The following is a 6,225-nucleotide window of genomic DNA, read 5'->3' as shown; positions in this document are numbered from 1 at the left end:
TCTACTATTTCACACTCAATGTTTTACATAGAAAAATTGACAGAATATTGCCGGGTGCTTTTACAGGACAAGTACGAAGTTTTAATCATTATTCTGCACCATACAGCGTTTCTTCGCCAGAAGTGGTTTATTTGATATAATTCAAATCAACGATGTAATTCAAATCAACGATGCTATTGAGTCAGCCATTCACTACAAACCGTTTGGCGTCAAAGCGCGAATTAGGAAAAAAGCAGACGAGGTGTTAAAATCCATCAACACAACGAACAACAACAACAAATGGAACAACGCATTGAACAGTCTGCGAAAAAGAAATGTATTCTACACCAAATCGGACAAAGGAAACAAAATCGTAATACTGAAGAAGGAAGATTATGATCGACGGATGATTGAATCGATAGCTGAAGAGAATTTTATCAAAACCAGATTTTCTCCACTATCGCGAATGTACAAAGATGCCAAAAAACTCAGAGACTCAATCATGAAAGTATTCCAAGTTCCTTACTACATGTTGAAAGTACCGAACGAAGAAGTACCTATGATGTACGGACTCTGCAAACAACACAAACCAGGAGAAAAAATGAGAAAAATCGTATCAAGCATAAAATCACCGTTTGTTAAAATTGCACGATGGCCGGTGAAGGAACTGAAGCAATACGGGGAATTCGAAAGCAATTCAGTTGAGAACTCCACTGAATTTGTAGACAGAATCAAAAACATCGATTTACAAGAAGACGAAATTTTAATTTCATTCGACGTCACAGCTCTCTTCCCAAGTGTGCCCGTGGACATTGCAATCGAATCGCTGAAAAACCACCTACAGCAAAAAAACGTCACGCAAGACAAGCTGGACGTTTACATCGACACAGCAACAACATGTATGGCATACAATTGCTTTCAATTTCGCAACGAATTTTATCACAGCAAGCAAGACACATCAATGGGCAACCCACTTTCACCATTAATTGCTGAAGCATTCATGTCTCACTTCGAGTCGAAAATCAAATCATTAGGTATTCTGCCGAAAGTTTAGTTGAGATACGTCGACGATGTGTTTGCTGTCATTAAAAAAACCGAAATTCAAAATTTGCTTGATTCAATCAACTCACAATTTGAAACGGTCAAATTCACCAAAGAAGAAGAAAATCCAGACACCCGTTCACTGAATTTTCTGGATTTAACCATCACACGCACACTTGAGAACAAACTTGAATTCGCTGTATATCGCAAGCCAACATCAACCAACCGATACATAGCAGCTGATTCTCACTGCTCTCAACAACACAAACTTGCCGCCTTCCATTCGATGATTCATCGTATGTGTGTGTTGCCGTTATTGATAAGCAATTTCCAGAAAGAATACAATTTCATACTGAAATTAGCTGAAACAAACGGTTACAAAAAATCCATGATCGAAAAACAAGTCAAAAAACGCCTACCAGCTGTAGGCATACTGGAGAACAACATTCCAATTTTCCATTCCTCGTCAGGCTGTCCTCCTGAATCTGTTAATTTTTGAATTAAACTAACAAATTCATTCATGTGAGCCAGTACCTCTAGTGTATCGATTTGAAGTCGTAATGAAGAAAATTAGAGAATAGTATTGGAAATTCAATTTTGAAGCCCTATTACGGGGAAACTGGACGTTGGACTTTGATGAAACTTTGCCAGATGATGGGCTGGGACATGCCCTATCCATTGGTATATGGCTTATATGATTATTACAAAGTGATATAAGTTGAATTACAGACATATATCTGGGGTGTCTAGGTATGGAAACCACAAACGTCCCAAACGGTTTTGGATACCCTATGAAAAGACCTTTCAAACGGTATATATCTGTTGGGGATTGATGATGATTTTGGGGTAGCTCTAGTGTATCGATTTGAAGTCGAAATTGGGAGAAATGATGTAAGTCGAAGTTGGGGCCATCATTTTTCATTCCCGGTTCTTATGACCCACCCGAATTAGGTTCCAGCCCGAGTTCTACGCACGTTTCACATTAAGCCCCTACGGCCGGAGGCTGGCAGTGTATTTTATCTTTTTTCATTAAGATAAGATAATATCTTATCTTTATCTAGATAAATTTTGAAAAATAGTTGGATTATCTTATCTTCATTTAGATAAATTATTTCTTCTTTCCGACAACACTGTACTTGCCATAAGTCTTCTTTCTTGAGAAGCATTTGCATTTTATATTTCCACGAAAAATAATTTGAGTTGTTTAACTTTTCAATTCCATTTTTTGAATCCATTTTGTTAAAACTTGTTTTCAGATATACTTTTTTTTAATGAAACACTGAAATAGTTGTGTGATATTTTTGATTTATTTAACCGTTTGTCTGTAATGTGGGGTCTATATGACCCCAGATACTCTAAATTCGCTATAACTTTTTAGTTTCAAGTTGTATGATGTTATGATTTATTGACATCTTCAATCTAGTTGAAACACGCATTTTGAGCACTTATTTGTCAAAATCGGTCCATAAAAACCCGAGATATTCTGACTTGACAAATGCTGTAAGATTGGGTCATATGGACCCCAAATTAAAGTGCCCATATTATTGCTAAAATCTTATTTTATCTCATTAAATCAATAATATTTTTAAAATTTGAAGTTTTATCTTCATTTTGAGCCATATTTTGTTCAGATACGACAAGTAGTTTCATTGTTTTGATCACTTCCAAATGGCACCTAAATTGATGAAATTCCAGTTTTTATCGAATTATTACATCTTATTGGTCCATATTTTTCCATGTATAGCTCACATCAACTCGACATTATACTTATTTTATTCCTTTTGATACGCCCTTTCAAAAAACAAACTTTTTTTTCACAAATATTCATAGATTTTTTGAAAATGAAGCAAAATAACGTCAAAAATGTGTAACTGCCAAATGATTCAACATGGCGGACTAGTACAATGTTTTTATAATCATCATATCTAAGTAATTTTTGGGTCAATATTGACAAAAATAGATTTAAAAGATGAAGAATGCCTTAAATTATTAGATCAAAACGATATTTTTGAGAAAAAAATTATTTTTGTTCCATTTTTATCGATTTTTTGTTGGGGTCCATATGACCCCACATTGCAGCATTTGTAACTTTCAACTTATTACAGACAAACGGTTAAACAATGTTAGAGGTATTAAAGTAAACAAAATGACAACTAAATGGACATACATCATCTAAACACATTTTGAGCAAAATAAATATTAGAACATCGCGACATGGGACAAGAAACTCAAATTTCCTGTTATTATTATTATTATTATTCTGCACCATACAGCGTTTCTTCGCCAGAGGTGGTTTATTTGGTATAAATATTTGGTTGCATATTTACAATATTTTATGTATTTATTATTTCTTTAGTTTCTCCAAGTTCTAATTCTTCTAAAATAATCGGTTATTCTCTGTTTGACAGGTACTAACATTAAAATCAATTAAATAGGTATCACAAACTGGAATAGTACTAGTATCACATTTATTCGATCGATTAGGCGGTTTGATAGGGACAAAATACTTATAAAATTCATTGTATGTGGTTAACATGAAATTGATCGGTTCAAACATTGAGTAGTTGCATATTCTAATCGGCAGTGACAGAAATTCAGTGTTTCGTGTTCGATGTCGTGGCGTTCTAAAGTTGATTTTTTCCATGATATAATTTGATGATATTTGGCCACAAATAACGTTGTGAATGAAACAAATTTGTGCTATTTTTCTTCGTTCCTCCAAGGTGATCATTTGTAGAAATAGCAGACGATTGTTGTATTGTGGCAAAATGAATCTGTGTGGCCATTGCATCTTTCTCAGTGCAAACAGTAGAAATTGCTTTTGGACTGATTCGATTCTAGCAATTTTCTCATTGGTGTGTGGGTTCCATATTTGCGATGCATATTCAACGATTGGCAAAACGAACGTAAAGAAGAGCTTCTTTATGGTCCACGGGTCATTGAAATCTCTTCCAAAACGCTTGATCCACGCTAGTCGAGAAATTTCAAAAAGTTCGGACAAAACCCCTTGTCCGTCCGTCCGTCCGAAAAAAAATTCGGACATTCGGACCGGACGTCCGAAAATTATTTTCGGTTTTCGGACATTCGGGCCGGACGTCCGAAAAAAAATTTTGGTTTTCGGACATTCGGATCGGACGTCCGAACTTTTTTAAAAAAAATTCGGACGGACGGACGGACAAAATTTTGTCCGTTGACACCTCTAGGCATCATGATTACTCAAAGTTCGAGCCTATAAATTATATGCTGATGACATACAATGAATTTTATAAATATTTTGTTCCTATCAAACCGCCTAATCTACCTAATGAATGCAATGTTACTACGATTCCAAATTGTGATACTTATTTGATTGATTTTAACACAAATACAAATACTGTCAAACATAGAGTTACCGAATATTTTGAAAGAAGCAGAATTTGGAGAGAGTAAAATGAAATATTTAAATTATCAAATTGTAAATGTTGTAAATATAAAATAATATTTATACTAAATAAACCACCTTTGGCGAAGAAACGCTGTACGGTGCAGAATAATAATAATAAATCATTCCAACACCAATTCCTTCAATTCACCGTTTGGTGCATTTTCTGCTTGTGTTGACATTCATTCCAATTTTTTCACGGCATCTTCGTCGTCACTGTTCAGCAAATACGATTCAGCATGTGATGATAATGAACGAATCGTTGAACGAATTGAACGGCTACTGTCAACTGATGCGGCTCGTTGTGTTTTCACTTTGTTCAAATTTTTTGGTGGCATTGTGACTAAGTTTTGCAGTTTAACAATCGGATGAAATACTTCTGCTGCGGCTATGTCTGTTTACTGTATTTCAGTTTGAGGTTAGCATATATTCTTTCTTCTATTCACAATTGCAAATCACTGAGTGTGAGGTTACGGTGTTACGATTATCGAATTTATTAATTTAAACTTGATTTTTTCAGTAAACTTCAACTTCCTTACTGCTTCAGAACGATTTATTGGTCGAAAATAAATTAAATTAATGTCTTTACTTCAATGAATAATAAATTAAATTTTAGAAAGAAAGTATTTGTATGCGGAGCTCAATTAAATGTAGATTTACATTATCAACATAAAACATAGTATTTCTTTTTGACGATTTATTTTCACATAAAATCAAGTATCCATATGACAACTTTTGTAAAACAACATCAGTCATGTTCGTCGCCGAGACAAGTGTCTCGAAAATGTTGACGATTTAAAAATGAACTTGTATTAGAATAAGAAGTAAACTAACGTTTTTTTCATTTATTTAATAGCTAATACAGTATTCCATCGAACTAATTTCTTATTTTGAACTTTGAAAATTAAATTGTTTGATTATTTTAGTATTATTTACTCATTTGATTTCATCATTTTCAGCTGCCAAACATCAGGCGAAATGTAATATATGCAAAGGTTTGTAAGATTTTTTTACAATAATTTTTATATATTATCAAATTTCTAATTCATACGATCCTAATGTAGAATATCCAGTTGTGGGTTTCCGTTACCGTTGCTTGAAATGCTTTAATTTCGATATGTGTCAGGCGTGCTTCTTCTTTGGCCGCAGTGGAAAAAATCATAAACTCAGTCATCCGATGCATGAATACTGCACCACTGTAGGTTTTTAGTTTTCCGTTGAATTTCAATTGCTTGATTTTAACAAAAATTTGGAAGTAAATTATTGAAATGAACAATTTACCTTTATAGGCCACTTCCACTGAAGATGTGCGTGATTTTACTCGAGCTCTCAAGAATAAGTTCAAGAGCAGCAAGTACTTCAAGAAGCATTCACGTCTTGGATATTTACCAGTTCAAAGCGTGCTCGAAGGAGATGCTCTGGAAGTAAATATCCTTTTTCTATTAACAAATAAAAATGGCTCACTGTCATGACTTCCACGGATACAAATTTTATCCGTATCCGTGAGAGTCACGGATATGGTTTATATCCGTATCGACATTGCGCCTTCTTGACAGTTCTCATATAAATGAGCCCAGAAGCGCCAACTGGTGCAAGAACATGTAATACAACCGTTGTATACCAATAGTATTCAAAAGCTTACACGTTGGGTATACTGTTATTGACTGTTTTGAACTCGAAAAAAAAATTGTTTCAATAAAAATAAATTATTCTAATATTTTAGATCCGGTAAAATTGAATGAAATTTTTGTGTTTTCACGTGTTTTCATCAACATGAATAACTG

At 34.1% G+C, this 6,225-nt stretch overlaps 1 long non-coding RNA gene across 1 annotated transcript; it reads left to right on the top strand.

The window, feature by feature from the left end:
- The first annotated feature begins 4,840 nt into the window (after positions 1–4,840).
- Positions 4,841–6,127, top strand: LOC129572132 (uncharacterized). The gene is made up of 4 exons (XR_008688396.1): positions 4,841–4,859; positions 5,401–5,436; positions 5,506–5,639; positions 5,731–6,127. It is a non-coding gene; the product is annotated as an uncharacterized LOC129572132 (long non-coding RNA).
- The last annotated feature ends 98 nt before the right edge of the window (positions 6,128–6,225 follow it).

This window comes from Sitodiplosis mosellana, unplaced genomic scaffold (assembly GCF_009176505.1).
Source record: "Sitodiplosis mosellana isolate CC-2019 unplaced genomic scaffold, AAFC_SMos_1.0 Smas_scaffold_4250, whole genome shotgun sequence".
NCBI classification, from domain to species: Eukaryota; Metazoa; Arthropoda; class Insecta; order Diptera; family Cecidomyiidae; genus Sitodiplosis; species Sitodiplosis mosellana.
The sequence above is the reverse complement of the archived record's forward strand: the minus strand, read 5'-3'. Positions and strand labels throughout refer to the sequence as shown.